The sequence below is a fragment of the Peromyscus californicus genome, unplaced genomic scaffold, assembly GCF_007827085.1.
Source record: "Peromyscus californicus insignis strain IS unplaced genomic scaffold, ASM782708v3 Scaffold_14__1_contigs__length_90479793_seg_2, whole genome shotgun sequence".
NCBI classification, from domain to species: Eukaryota; Metazoa; Chordata; class Mammalia; order Rodentia; family Cricetidae; genus Peromyscus; species Peromyscus californicus.
This window is the reverse complement of record NW_026294436.1, coordinates 52,322,442-52,336,745: the sequence shown is the minus strand read 5'-3', so window position 1 is coordinate 52,336,745 and position 14,304 is coordinate 52,322,442. Positions and strand designations below refer to the sequence as shown.

At 44.7% G+C, this 14,304-nt stretch overlaps 1 long non-coding RNA gene across 1 annotated transcript; it reads left to right on the top strand.

Moving 5' to 3' along the window:
• The first annotated feature begins 6,804 nt into the window (after positions 1-6,804).
• LOC128109450 (uncharacterized) lies at positions 6,805-12,075 on the top strand. Its single transcript, XR_008217821.1, has 2 exons — positions 6,805-9,309; positions 10,592-12,075. It is a non-coding gene; the product is annotated as an uncharacterized LOC128109450 (long non-coding RNA).
• The last annotated feature ends 2,229 nt before the right edge of the window (positions 12,076-14,304 follow it).

Sequence of the window (14,304 nt, the reverse complement as noted above, 5' to 3'; positions counted from 1 at the left end):
GACAAACACAGTCTTGTGCAGCCCCTGTGCAGACATCTGAAGCTGCTATGAGTTCATGGCTGCAATGGCTGCGTCTTGCCCAGAAGATAGCATTTTGCATCTCATCTTCCTGTCTTTCAGCTCTTGAATTCTTTCCACCCCTTTCTTCTATAACATTTCCTGAGCCTAGAGGAGGAGGTCTAAATGTCCTGTTTAAGGCTGAGAACTCCAACATCCCTTATTCTCAGCACGTTGGGCATCACGGGTTTCTGCAGCCATCACTGTTCACTGTAGAGAGAAACTCCTCAGATCAATGCTGACAGCAGCATTTGTCTATGGGTATAAACAGAGATGTTTAGAGGTCAGCAAGACCCATGTCAATTTTAACTAAACAACAGTAGTAAGTTCCCATCGAGGACTTCCCCAGCCATAGAGGGAGAGAATACTAGAGGTGGGAAGGTTTGAACAGCGAAGAGGGTGGGAAGATGAGGGAGATGAGGGGATGGGGATTACCAAAAGGAAGAGTACAGGAAACATCCCCATGGAGACCTACTATTTTGTAAGACAATTCTAAGTTAAAAAAAATAGAAGTCAGGGGACTGGAGAAATAGCTGAAAGGGTTAAGAGCACTTGTTCTTGCAGAGGGCCAGGCACGCATGACAGTTCCCAACCATGTGTCACTCCAGTTCTGATGCCTTTTTCTGACCTTTGCAGGCAACAGGCATGCATATGGTGCACATGTATACAGGCAGACAAAACACTCACACACATTCAATAAAATAAATAAACCTGGAAATCCTTTTTAAAAAGTTAGAAGGGAGATGTCCTGTTCGGCTCGATAATGTTGTTTCTAGCACCCATACGTTATTAAGTAAAAATCCCAGTGCTAACTGTGAGGCACCTCTTTGTAAGTTGATGGTTAGGGAGGTCCCAAAGGCCCCTCCAAAACAATATAGGCTTTTGCCATCCTTCTTTTGTCCACCAGAACTAGATGATAAGAGCCTGTTGCTGGGGCTGGAGGGATGGCTCAGAGGTTAAGAGCACCGACTACTCTTCCAGAGGTCCTGAGTTCAATTCCCAGCACCCACATGGTGGCTCACAACCATCTGTAATGAGATCTGGCACCCTCTTTCGTATACATAATAAATAAATAAATCTTTAAAAAAAAAAAAAAGAGCCTATTGCTGAAGACACCACACACCGTAGTTGTAACATATGGAGAAATTAAGCTGGACCTGAGGTGGAAATTTCCTCCTGCTGTCATGATGAACTGTTACGATGCTGATATGAACTATGTAGACTTCAGGGGAAGAAACGGCATCAGTGCTCTTACCCATTTGTGACCTCTGTGAGTTATGATGCCAACTGGCCAGACAAGATGAGCCCGTTGGCGCAAGAGTGGCCTGACTCTTACGAGGGCAACCAGATGCTTTTTTATGAGATTCAAAGTCTCCTTCTCAAGAGAGAATTCATGCCTGGCACTGTAAACCCAGACAAGTCCAGTATTTATTGAACATCTACTATCCATTGTTCAGTGGGCCAGACTGGGGAGGCAGGACCACATGATGACTTGGGCCAAGTCACAGATCCAGAAAATGTCAATGACCAGGATCTGAAACTTGCCCTTCAGCTCCCTGGATCTGTGTCTGACTGTGGTCTAGAAGCTGGACCAACCAAATCAGTCCCCATGGCTGAGAGAAAGGCACAGGAGGATGGTTCCACAGCTGGTTACATATTTGGAACATCCACTCTAAACCATTTAAATGAAATCAATTTTAAAATAAGAGATTTATTCTCCTCTTATTTTTTCCTCATAAGAAGGATGAGGGAATTAGAAAGATGAATGGGAATGATCTGAAAGAAGGTGAAAAAAACTTATCATCAGGTTGAGTATTAGAACACTTCCGTGTTCTACACAATAAAGCTCTCTGCTCTCTCTAGTAGAGGATACTCAGTGCCTGGAATTTCCTGTTGAGGGACTGATATTTTTTTCTATAAAGAAAAATTCAATATAAGAAAATGTGTGTCTGCCAATTATTCTGTTATGTACACATGGAACTTTTTTTGTGTGTGTGTGTGAGTTTGTCCCAAACTCAGAAGATTTTGTGCCTCACACAGAGCCCACCAAATAAACACCTGGAGTTCAAGTGCTATAAAACATCTGTGCTTTTTAGCTGTGCTTCCATTATAGACCACTTCTAGGACATTAGGCTTTCCACACTTGAGCAAATTTACCGGTTAACTTGGAAACACTTCTTTATTTACTTCAGTTGTTGACACAAATCTTTTCCTGCTGTCTTCCGATATCATCCCTCCCTCTCTGTTCCTATTCATTTTGTCTTCACCCTTGTAATAACACAAGGTCATAATTATTGGCTTATTCTAGAGATCTTGCACACTTAACTGTGTGTGTATGTGTGTGTGTGTGTGTGTGTGTGTGTGTGTGTGTGTGTGTGTGTGTGTGTTAAACTTGTGCCCCTATGTCTTTCATTTCGTTTTGTGTCTTGGCACAGAGTATGTAAGAGCCAAGAGTAAAGGAGGAAGGGATGAGTAGAGGGAGAGGAGAAATGAAAGGAAGCATGAAACAGACAAAGGCGAAGAGAGAGGAGGGAGAGAAGAGTTCCTGGGGAAACCGTAAAGTGTCAGCAGGACGTAACAAAGCCCCAAGTTCTAGAAGACTGGGAATGTGTAGAAGTGATACCATCAGCTTTCCTTTGAGGAGATTTTCTAATTTCAGTTTTGAAAACCTCCAGGTAGCAGTTGTTAGTAAATGGTGGGATTAATGATTCTGGAGTCTTTGGATGAAGTAGCTACCCATCAGTGGGCAGGTGTTCTAGACTCAGGACAAGAAAGGGCAAATTGGGTTGGTGGTGAACACATAGCATCTTATTCTTTCCAACCTAGTTCTACTTCTGTCTGATTTTCTCAGCTAGTGTAAGAGCTCCTGGGCAGACAATGTTCATTACATTGTTTTGAAAAGCTCTAGAAAGAGAATTTCTGTTTTCTTCATAAGTTAAATTTCTCCACTCTTTCAGGGATCTGTTTATCTATCTATCTATCTATCTATCTATCTATCTATCTATCTATCTATCTATCTATCTATCTATCTATCTACCTATCATAATCATTCATCTATTTATCATCTATCTAATCTATCTATCTATTTATCATCAATCATTCATCTATCTAGTTATCTATCTATCTATGTATCTATCTATCAATCAATCAATCATCTATATATCTTTATTTTGCTTTTGGGGAACAGGGTTTCTCTGTGTAGCCCTGGCTCTCCTGGAACTCACTATGTAGCCTTGACCTCACAGAGATCTATCTGCCGTTGACTCCTGAGTGCTGGCATAAGAGGTATGCACTACCACACCCTTGGTGTTTCTTAAGGCCCCCTTGCCAGTTGAAGCCAGTTCTTTATGAGAGCTGAAGCTAGCTCCAGAGGGAACTCGTTGAGAACAACCTGCTCTTGACAGAAGGCAGATGTTATTGATAGTGAGACAGAGCATGGTCTTAAAGAGTGTTAGAAATATCTGGGACCTTAGAAGCCAGTGACTTTGCAGCAGAGAAAATGAGCCTGGGGTGACAGGCCATTTCCTCAGCCACAGAGCTGGAGAGAGTCCTGTGTTATCTCCAGGGAAGCTCGGCACAGCAAGGGAAAAAATGGAGCTTTGAAGGTAGACTGGCCAGAGAAGCTAAACCCTGGTTGCATGTGTCCTTCCTAGCTGTGGGAGGAAAAGGTTCAAAGACTCCGGAAGCTCATAAAATGACAAGATTCCTAAGTCCCTGCTGGGGGAGAGGCCACTTTGGCAGAGCAGTCTGGGAGCTGGGCAGGCAGCTTCTAGGGCTACAACTTTCCAGGCTCATCACCCAAGCAGAGTGGGCTTCTTGGTGATGCAACTGTTTTAGAATAACCCATGCTCCTGGAACTAACTCCTCACCGTGTCCCTGTAAGCAACTCCGAAGAACCCCAAAGAAACTAAGCTAGACTTAGGTGGAAGCTTTTCCTCTGGTCTATTGTCACCGCACTATTTGGGGTGAACGGCTTGTCGTGGGCTTCCCAGGGAAAGTCATGCAGCACTGGCAGGCTGGAACTGGCGCCTGTCTGGGGTTTCAGTTCTTGACTACATGGGCCTCTTCAAAGGATTGTTTGAGTGTGCTCTCTCTATGGCACCATTTGGGTATGCCCAGTTAGTCACTCAAAAGACAAATATGGAAATTGCAGAGTCATTCATCTATCTATCTTTGAAACTTTCACATTTAGACCGTATTTTATTACCAAACAGGTCCAACCTCAAATTCATACAACAGACAAATATGGAACATGAGACCATGGGGGGTTGGGGGTACGGACTGCTGGTTGCCGGGGAGTCATGGCCCCTCTAAGTTTCTGTGTTGTTATTATTATTATTATTATTACTACTACTACTATTATTGAGACAGAGTCTCTCTACAAAGCACAGTCTGTCTTTAAATTCCTTCTGCCTCGGCCTCCCAAGTACTGATTTCCAGATGTCTTGAGTACTGTGCTGGAGGCTTTTGACAGTCACACCACAACCTTTAGGGCAGACAGGGTGGTTGTCCCCTCTTAGTATCTGCTACAGTCTGTCAAGCGCCGTTTATAATTAGCCAAACAATAATTCCCACGACTGAGCTAACTCCAAGGCTCATCTGCTTGCTTCTCCAGAGAGTTTTTAAATAGACAGGGTTGTGTTAATGACAGTGTATTATCTGTCTGTTACCATTTTGGCAGGCGCCGTGGAGATGTGAGTTTCTTAAGGAGGAGTTAATCTGTATGAAAGCGGCACAACGTCTGTGTCTGTGTCACAGACATGAAGCATCAGTACCCAGATGGCTTGGGAAGGCTGGGCTCCCAGAACACCAGGAGCCTGGTGCTGTGATTTTTGAGTGGCTGTTGAGTATGATGTGGGATCAGAGATGGATGAGATCCATTTGAGACCTCAATGGAACTCCCAGGACCTTGGTCCAGGTAGTCTAATTTTTACTGACATCTTCTCAGCTCCACGTCACTCCAAAAGCAGTGAGGCTGCATCCAAACTCAGCATCCTTCCAAAGGAGGGAAAGGGTGAACTGTGATTATTGCCTATTTTCGGCAGATTTTCAAATCTGTCTTGTGCCCACTGCTCCTCAAATCAGTCTTCTGAATTCTACACTCTTTGCTCCTTATTTGCATTTGAATGTACCTCCCACATGGGTTTCCTTCCCACTCAGATTCATGCATCTTCCTATGTGCTGTCCCTCAGTAAATGGTGCCATCCTTCTCCCTGCTGCCCAAGCCAGAAACCTCAATAGTGTGACATGATGATGAAGAGGGAAGACTAAGAGGATTGGTACCTGCTGCTCGGCTGGCATCTCAGCCCTGCCACTCACAAGCTGGGTGGTTCTGCTTGACGGCCCAGCTTCTGCTTCGGGGAAAGGCAGATAAGAATAGGAACACCCTCGGAGGGTGGGTGGAGAGGTGAAGAAGACAGTCCCTGGGTGGCACATGGCAGTAGGTCAAGAAATGCCCCAAGGTTCATCAGGGTCTGTCTCCTGATGTTTCTTCAATTCATCTGCTTTGTGATATTTGCCACCCCCTTCCCCTCCACTCCCCCTCCCCCAGCCTGAGTTACCATCATGGCTAAGCTGAACACGTGAGTCCTGGTGAGGATCCCGCAGGCAGAGACATTTCAAAATTTTAAGTGTAGTGACGTCACACACCAGCTCAGCCATCTCCATGTCCTCTGGTTCTTAGGAACTGGATTGAATTTCTGTCACGAACCGAAGGGTTCTGCAGGCTTAGCCTGCCTCCTCAACAATGTTGTCTCTCCTCCCTTTCCTCCTGTGAGTTTCTGCCTGTTCCTCGGATGGATCCACTGCATCACCTCCTCTCTTTAGGTCTCAGACATACTTTCCTTTTCAATGAAAAACTCCCTCCCATCAAGTGCCTTTGTTCTAGTTACTTTATCTGTCAACTCGATACAGCCTGAAGTCACCTGCGAAGGGAGTCTCAGTTGAGGAACTGGCAAGATTAAATGGGCCTGTGAGTACGTCCGGGGGTATGGAATTACCTTGATTGTCAGTTGATGGAGAAGGGCCCATCCCACTGGGCAGCGTGGTGCTGGGCAGATGGTCCTGGGCTGTATAAGAAAGCTGGCTAAGCATGGGCCTGCCACTGAGCCTGCAAACACCATTCCTTCCTACAGTTTCTGCTTCAAGTTCCTGCTTGAATTCCTGCCCTGACTCGCCTCAGTGACAGACAGTGGAAGCTGTCCTGACTCCCCCCCCCCCCCACCCGCCCGCCCAAATCCTCTCCTGCCTAATTTGCTTTGTGGTCAGAGTGTTTTTATTAAAGCGGCAATAATGAAACTAGAACACGCTTCTCAGGGTCTACTAAGGATCGTATTGAGAAAGAGAGGGAGAGACAGGGAGACAGAAAAAAAAATGGCTCAAGATGCTTTATTTCTTCCCTTCAAACTTCTCCTAGGCCTTCAACACAAGGATGGAGTCATATGATGGAGTCACATGACCTCCAGGTTTCTTGGTAGTATGATCAACTCTGGATGGGGTGTTTCTCAGGTTTGATCATAGGTTCTAGGAAGCTTTGCCTCCTTTGCATGGCTATCAGTTTTTATCCTTTAGTCTCTGTTAAATATCACTCTTATATTAAACATTATAAGAGGATATGTTATATTTGTAATAATATATACTTTATATGATAATATAACAATATATAACAATATGATTTTATAATATAAGATAATATATATTTTAATGATAATATTATAAGTATTCTGGGGAGCTGGCTCCACTCACTTCCCCCCATAGCTGTGCTATTGGATCTCCCTTTTCTTTATCACTCAGTAAGACTTACAGGCCAGGTTCAGCTCTGCATCCTCGGTGCCAGAATAATCTAAGAATGGGTCCCTACAACTTTTCAAGTCTGTGTGTTGCACACATCAAGGGCCACTAAGGCTGTGTCTGTGCTAGTATTTTACTTGATTTCAGAATTGCATAAATCAAGTTCTCAGCTTGAATGTGTTTGGCATGTCCTTGAGAAAGAAATGGCATGTAGAAATTCCCATTTCCACTAAACAAATATTTATCGAGCATTTCACACATACTAGGAAATACTAAAGATGCAAAGTGGAATGTGATGGGGTCCCTGGATCCCATTTTGTCACGGGAATTAAGTGAGGTGTTGAGCAAACATTTGTAAAGATGGATGAATAAATAATGAATACGAGAATTTAATCTTAAAAAAATCCCAGCGTTTTACCTTCATAATTGTTTAGAGACAGTTGAATGTGTGCTACTTCTGCAAAGTTGGAAACCCATCTTCAAATTCATTCCTTCGTTTACTCATTCATTCAAACTAGAGTTACTGAGCATCTGTTGTATTTTGAGTACATGAATAAATACTGGTTTCTGGATGGGAGCCACTAACCCCGCCCAAACTGTGGACAAATATTATGGGCCCTTCAAGTCCAAATGAAATGTCAACACAAAAGAGCTATTTGCAATGCAAATGTGAAGTCACCAGCCTTTGTAATAAACAGGCTGCGGAGACAAACCATGCAAGCTTCTTGTGAGAAGGTGGGCCTTAGCAGTTTTGATGAATTACAGAGGCAGTGGAACTCAAAGGACTCCTAATTTGTTTATCTTTTGTCCCTGAGGTGACCAGCCTCACTCTATACCTGAGCAGGGATGCCAGACAACTGGTCTGTTTGTAAACCAACCAACCAAACAACCAACCGAACAACCAGTTTCTGCCTGCAGATCAATTTATTTATTCATTTAACTTATTTTGTAATACTGAACCCAGGGCCTCACACATGCTAGGCAAGAGCTTCGGGTGAGTTACATCCACAGCTTTCTTTTCACTTAATTATTTTTTTTGTGTGTGTATCTATGTATGATGTATATGTATGATATGTATGCGCGCACGCATGCATGTGTAGAGGTCAGGAGATAACTTTTAGGAGCCAGTTCAGCCTTCTACCTTGTTTGAGACCAGCTCTCTCTTGTTTCTGTTAGTGTTCTGTGTGCTCCAGGCTAGCTGGCTTGGCAGCCTCCGCTGATTCTCTTGTCTGGGCTCCATCTCACTGTTGGAGTGCTGGGATTACAGATGCGCACTATCAAATCGGGTTGTTGTTTTTTTTTAATGTGGGTTCCAGGGTTCAAAATTCAGACCGCCAGGCTTGCACTTTTACCTGCCGAGTTACCTCCTTGGTCCCCAGATCATAGTTTTTGAATCATTATGGGAAACATTCCTTTTGGAGAATATGCTCAAAGCAATGAACATATACCTCTTTTCAGAATAGTTCCTTGGGAACCCCAAGTCAAGGTTGAGGTCTTTGAAATGGAATCTCCTTCTTAATTCCAAAAGTGGTCCCACCCAACTTCTTTTCATTATGTTGGAGACAGAATGTGTGTGCATGTATGTGTTTCATATATATTGAGTGACAGGTCCATTTGGATACCTGTCATTTTGGTTCTGGTGTACTTCAGAGGTACCCCCTGATAAGGGGGATATCCTTGGATCTATCATTAACCACAAACATTTCCAATATGTTTATTAGATTGCAGTTGAGCCAGGCAGTGGTGGTGCAGGCCTTTAATCCCAGCACTTGGGAGGCAGAGCCAAGTGGATCTCTGGATCTCTGTGAGTTCGAGCCCAGCCTGGTCTACTGAGTAAGATCCAGGACAGGCACCAAAACTACACAGAGAAACCCTGTTTTGAAAAACAAACAAACAAAAAACCCCAAAACAAACCAAACAAATTGCAGTTGGGTCTCGTGTTGGTCATCCTAGCCTTTTTTTTTGGTTTTTCGAGACAGGGTTTCTCTGTGTAGCTTTGCGCCTTTCCTGGAACTCACTTGGTAGTCCAGGCTGGCCTCGAACTCACAGAGATCCGCCTGGCTCTGCCTCCCGAGTGCTGGGATTAAAGGCGTGCGCCACCACCGCCCGGCATCCTAGCCTTTTTAATCTGGTCTTATTTCAATTACCTGCTCCAGAGCCTCACCATATAATTGAATCAGGGTTGGCAATGAGAAAAGCTAGGTTGGGGTTGGGGAAAGGCCAGTAGCCATGGTGACCACTCTTGTTGTTCTGTTGCTCTCTACAAGAGGAGGTGGGGAAGGGAAGATTCCATCTGTGTCAGTGTCTGCAGAGCTCTCAACACCTCAGATGCTGCGAGTCTTTATTTGTACCCATTTAATCACAGTCTCCCTCGCCCCAGGAACCTGGCACCGTGTCCTCAAAGGGCTGAGTCAGAAGCTAATCTGTAGGATTCTCCATTCAGACTGACACTGCCTCCGTCATGTGAGTCCCTTCCTTGTGGGCACTGAGGGGTGTGGGGGGTGCATTTTCCCAGCCCCTGGTCAGGGAGGAAGGCCTTAGAATGACATGGTTAGGTGTCAGCCCACTCTGTTTGGTCATTGTTTCAATTAACTCATCCAAGCCATGGCTGGCCTATTCTTCTACTGGAAGACAGGTATCCACATGTCAGGAACTGGTTAGAGATACACAGATGCGTGCCTATGAAAAACCCAATTGCTGTGCGCCTGATTTGTCTGAGTCCTCCTGATCTTTTTTGTTCCTAAAGTCCCTTGGAAATTGCCAGCCTAACTAAAAATTCATGGTGGCTTCAGTGACACACTGCTCCTGGCAGACATTTTGACACTCCACTCCAGGTGGGAGGACCTCGGGCCAGGCTAGCGAATAGCTGCTATCTGATGGAGCTGCCAGGGTCAAGCCCTGTGAACATGTCCACCGGGACTATGCCAGCCCTGGGCAGTCACAATTTACCATTTTAGCTTCCCAGGGTTTGATGAAAACCCAGATTGTACAGTACAAGTGTGTGAAACTGGCTGTTGGAAATGTATTAGCATCTGCTGTCATTTGCAGCTGGCAGGGAACCAGAGAAGGAAATTAAACTTTGCATTTCCCCGGCCCTCCCCACCTCCCGTTCGTTAACCAATCGATTTTGTCCGATGTGCCTGAGAGTGCTAAGCCTTGCCATTTGCCAGGACCAAGGCACTTGGCGTTCTCAGGGAATTCAGAAGGCTTCTGCCAACTTATTGACAGGCTCTGGGGAGTCTGATGTCACCGGATGGGGAAGGATCCCAGCCCTTCCAGTGTCTAACGCCAGAGTGAATGGAACCTGTGGAGGGATGGAAAAATGAGTATGATTGCCAGCATCCCCACTGGACTTTTCAATGACAGAGGGAAAATGATTTGTAAAAGTGTAAAAGTGACATATGTCAACAGTTGAAGAAATCAGCATGCACATCATAAATCTGAGTTCTGTGCCACTGTGAAACTGCATTCCATCTGAGAGAGTGTGTGGCAAGCATGCTCTGCTTTCTTATAGAGACACGTACCATTGCCAGGCTGCAGGGATCATTCTGCCTTTCCAACCATTTCCTCCAGACCGACTATTGGCCTGGGAATCCTGGGGGCCACAGAAGCATGGAAAAGAGGGCTTCATACCTTACTAGGAGAAAGAAGGCATGTTTGTTATACCTACACCACTAGGTTGCAATAAATGCTTCATTGAAAAGTATCTCTACTAAACTGTTTCTGGAATGATTTTTATATTTAGGATTCAAGGATTAAAAAAAAAAGTGTAGCCTCCACACTCTAGGAGTTTACAGTGAGTGAAGAGACAGGAAAAGAGAACAGCTTCCGCAGAGCGTCCACTCACAGCTCTGTTCTGCTCTGAGTCTCCGGTTCCTTATCAACAAGATGGAGGCAAATAGAAGCAACCTGAATGGGATGGCGACGGAAGAATAAAGTGAGGCGTGTGATAGTGTGGCGAGGAAGAGCCGACCCTGGGCAATGGACTCATCCTGCACCTTGGGTGGCTGGAGAGATGGACAGTTGAGGCTCTGGGCTGCCATCTCTCTGTGGGACCTGACAGCTGCTGCCCCTGGGACCAGGGAACCCTGGAACCTCAGACTGCAGGGTGGGATCCTGGGACACTCCACCTGTTTCTCTGCCCTGTCTATTTGTCTTTGGGGGAGATGAGTGCTCTTATCTGTGGAGCCTACCTGCCTCTCCTCCCTGTGAAAACATCCAAATGCTGCGAGAACTCTTCCATGAGGTGGTTGATGTAAGATCCACTGGTCTTGTCCTTCATTTATGATTACTTATAACTACAAATTTTCAACCCTATAAAGTGAGAAAACACAGGTTGAATATCCTTTATCTGAAATCTGAGACGGGAGGTGTTTTGGACTTTTTTTTTTTTCAGATTTGAGGGATATTTGCATAGCATAATAAATTATTTTGGAGAGAGGAACTCCCATCTCATCTAGACTTCATTATGTTCCATATATATCTTTGTGATGGTTCTAATTGTCAGCTTGACATGATCTAGAGTCATTCAGGAAGAGAGTCTCCACGAAAGACTGACCGATCAGGTTGACCCATGGGGGACTGTCTTGATTACATTAATTGCAGTGGAAAAATCCACCATTCTCTGGGATTGGGAGTCCAGGATTGTGTGCATGTAGAGTGATCTGAGCATAAGAGTTATACATACCTTCATTTCTCTCTCTGCTTGGCTGTGGATGTGGTGAACCGTTTGAACTTCCTGCAGCCTTGACCTCCCTGTCACCATGGACTGTAACCTGGAGCTGTGAACTAAAATAAACCCTGTGGTGCTTTGACAGGAAATGCCCCCCAAAGGGAGTGGCATTATTAGGTGTGGCTTCGTTGGAGCAGGTGTGGCCTTGTTGGAGGACATGCATCACCGTTGGGGGTGGGCTTTGAGGTCTTCTATGCTCCAGCAACATTCTGTGAGGCACACAGTTGCTTCTGCTGCCTGTGGATCAAGATGTAGAACTCTCAGCCCCTTCTCCAGCACCATGTCTGCCTGTATACCACTGCAATGATGATAATAACAGACCAAACCTCTGAACTGTCAGCCAGCCCCAATGAAATGTTTTCCTTTATAAGAGTTGCTGTGGTCATGGTGTCTCTTCACAGCAATAGAAACCCTGACTAAGACAAACCCTTTCTCTCAGAAGTTGCTTTTAAGAAGAATTGTATCATGTTAATAGAAATAAAACCAGTACAACTTTATATGCAAAGCTTGATGGTAATTTTATATAGTATTTTAAATACCTTTTTTTTTTAAATTAATGAAACAGAACTTCATGGTATTCAACTTTCCATCTGTGGCAATCATGTTGCCACTCAAAAAGTTGTGGGTTTTGGAGTATTCCAGAGTTTGGATTTTCAGATTAAAGACACCCAGCCTGTATTATAACAGAGCACCACCTGTGAAACCTAACGACTAACGATGTGTGTTCAGCATGGTTCTATCTGTACTCACCTGCTCCTTCTGTCTTTGAGTGAGGTCTCATTATGCACCCCAGACTGGCCTGGAACTTGTAATCCTCCTACCTAGTACTGAAATTATAGTCATACACCACTCCACTCCACTTCCTTGGATTATTTTAAAGAAATTTTTTTTTTTTTTAAATCACCCAGCTGTGGTTGCTTACATTCTATAATCGCAGCATCCAGAAGGCTAAGGTAAAAGAATCACTATGAATTCTGGGCCATAGAGTGAGACCTTGTCAAAACCAATCAACCAAACACACAATTAGCTATCATAATAACATTACTATACCTAAATCAAAAGAAATCCTCAATACTATTAAATATTTAGAATTTATTTTTTTCTGTTTCATAAATGCTTTTATAGGATAGATTTCCAAAAGCTGGGGTTTGCATAAAGTCCAAATGTGGATGATGGACGAGGAGAAAGTTGTTGATACAGGAAAGAGAGAAGCTCGTGTCAGGACTCACATGCCCCGCCAGACTTAGAAGTCAGAGCACGTGCAGAGAAGTGGGCTCCGGTAAGGAGGGCAGACGCTTCTCTGTGCCAGCAGAGGAGGTAGAGTGTGAACTTCAGGGGGAGAAGGGGAGAGTGAGGTGGTTCTCACCTGATTGCTTCTGTGTTCTCCATGAAGTGTGAAGGAAGTGAACTGATTGGCTGAGTGAGGACGACTTTGACTATTTTACCTTATTAGATAGCTGTGGATAGTAAGTGGGTGGAGAGGAGATTTACTTAAGAGTTCAGAGTTCCTGACTGACTGACTTCAGAGCAGACCCTAGGCCTCCTGTTTCTGAACTTAGTGTCCTTACTAACCCTGACTATTAATAAAACAGGAGAAAATATGGCTTCCCTCTAGTGTGGGGTTCAAGCAGGCTAACAGGGAGAGCGTGTCCCCAAAGATTATTTATATTTCCAGGACTAGTAAGGTAAGGCTGGATAGTGGGTAGTGTAATAGAGCTTGGTCAAAGATGAAACTTGAGCCGGGCGGTGGTGGCGCACGCCTTTAATCCCAGCACTTGGGAGGCAGAGCCAGGTGGATCTCTGTGAGTTCGAGGCCAGTCTGGGCTACCAAGTGAGTTCCAGGAAAGGCGCAAAGCTACACAGAGAAACCCTGTCTCGAAAAACAAAAAACAAAAAAAACAAAAAAACAAAAAAACAAAAACAAAGATGAAACTTGGAATCATAAGACTTTGGCTTTAAAGAGACATCTTCAGGTGACCCCTGAGGTCAAAGTTCATTGGTAGAATATTGCACCCTCCAGTCCTCTGGTAAGTGGCCATCCATCTGTTTGTTTTTAATCCTGTGTAATGCCTGGGCACTCTCTATCTCTTAGACAGTGTGCCGTACAGGGTGGTATCTGGAACGGCAAGACACCACCAGGCTAAGCGTGTATTGAAATCTTCCTCCCTATAATTTCTACCCACGGAGCCTAATTCTGCCTCTGGAGTTAGACAGTGAGATTCATCCTTCTCCTTTCTGACGGTCATTTGTGACATGGAGCCGCCTCTCAAGTCCCCCTGCTGAGAAGTGAGCTGCTTTTGAATTGGGGGAGTGTGGAAAGGATGAGAGACAGAGATAGAGAAACAGAGACAGAGACAGAGACAGAGAGAGACAGAGACAGAGACAGAGAGACAGAGGTCAGAGATAGAGACACAGAGACACAGAGTCAGACACACACACATACAGAGAGAGAGAGAGAGAGAGAGAGAGAGAGAGAGAGACAGAGACAGAGAGAGAGACAGACAGAGAGAGAGAGAGAGAACACAAACTGCCCAGAGGACATAGCCTCTTAGTTTTTGCTGCTTGTTCTGTGAATTCTTGTAGCTAGAGTTTTCCTGCCTGGCCCACAGTCAGGACAAATCTCTCTCACCTGCCAGTCCCACAGCCACTCAAACCCGACCAAGTAAACACAGAGACTTATATTGGTTACAAACTGTATGGCCGTGGCAGGCTTCTTGCTAACTGTT